A 1099-nucleotide genomic window follows, 5' to 3' on the forward strand; every position below is an offset into this window, starting at 1 on the left:
CCACGAGCGGGAGCCACTCACCGCAGCGGGGACAGCTGCTCGCCTCTCGCCCTCCGCAGAGGGGACCCGGTGCCGCCAACGGCCCCTGCGCACAACGGGCGGCAGCGTTACGGGCACGGCCGGCCCTGACCTGCGCTCACCCCCTGTCACCGTGCAAACCTGGCCCCCGTGCAACGCCAGCACCGTGCAACGCGGGCGTTCATGCAGTGCCAGTGCTCGTGCAACGTTGGCACCCGGGCAAGGAGAGCATCCGTGCAACGCTAGTGCCCGTGCAACACGTCTGTGCAACGCTAGTGCCCATGCAACATGTCTGTGCAACGCTGGTGCCCATGCAACACGTCCGTGCAACGCTAGTGCCCATGCAACTCCAGCTCTTAAGCATCACTGGAACCCATGCAACATTGGTGCCCGTGCAATGCCGGCACTCGTGCAGTACTAGTGCTCGTGCAGCGCTGGTACCTTGCAGCACCAGTGCCCTTGCAATGCTGGTGTCCATGCCAGCGCTGGCACTCGTTCATTGCTGGCACCCGTGCAATGTGGGTGCCCGTGCAATTCTGGCACCCTTGCAACGCCCATGCAATGCTCGTGTCACACCAGCTCCTGCGCTCATGCAATACCAGTGCCCATGCATTGCTGGCGTCATGCAACACCGTCACCCGTGCAATGCTGGTGCCCGTGCAACGCTGGCACTCACGCAACACCAGTGCCCATGCCAGGCACCCTTGCAACACGCCTATGCAACACTACTGCCCATGCAACGTCCCTGCACAACGCCGGTACCCATGCAACGTCAGTGCCCGTGCAACACAACCCCCGTGCGATGCTGGCATCCACAGCGCTGCGGTGCCGGACACCACGCAACTCCAGCACCGTGAAACCACAGCACCCCTGCAGCACCGCCCCACACGTGCTGCCCCTCCACGCAGCACCCCACACCGGCACCCATGCAGTGCCAACCCCCCCCTGGCCCCCCCACCCATCAGCGCCACTCACTGCTCATCCCCCCCAGGGATATCCTGGAGCCCTTGGTGTCCTCGTAGCCCTCGGGGTCCAGGCTCCTGCGTAACGCGTCCTCGGTGTCCTGCGGGCACATGGGGGG

At 65.0% G+C, this 1099-nt stretch overlaps 1 long non-coding RNA gene across 1 annotated transcript in view; it reads right to left on the reverse strand.

Moving 5' to 3' along the window:
* Positions 1-38: 38 nt before the first annotated feature.
* The window catches only part of LOC110391837, a 9135-nt gene continuing 8074 nt past the window's right edge, over positions 39-1099 (reverse strand). Inside the window, exons 2-3 of the long non-coding RNA XR_002434168.1 lie at positions 994-1081; positions 39-85 (exon numbers count right to left, since the gene is read on the reverse strand). This is a non-coding gene — a long non-coding RNA (uncharacterized LOC110391837). The remainder of the gene's footprint in view (positions 86-993; positions 1082-1099) is intronic.

Source organism: Numida meleagris, unplaced genomic scaffold, assembly GCF_002078875.1.
Source record: "Numida meleagris isolate 19003 breed g44 Domestic line unplaced genomic scaffold, NumMel1.0 unplaced_Scaffold540, whole genome shotgun sequence".
Lineage (NCBI taxonomy): Eukaryota > Metazoa > Chordata > Aves > Galliformes > Numididae > Numida > Numida meleagris.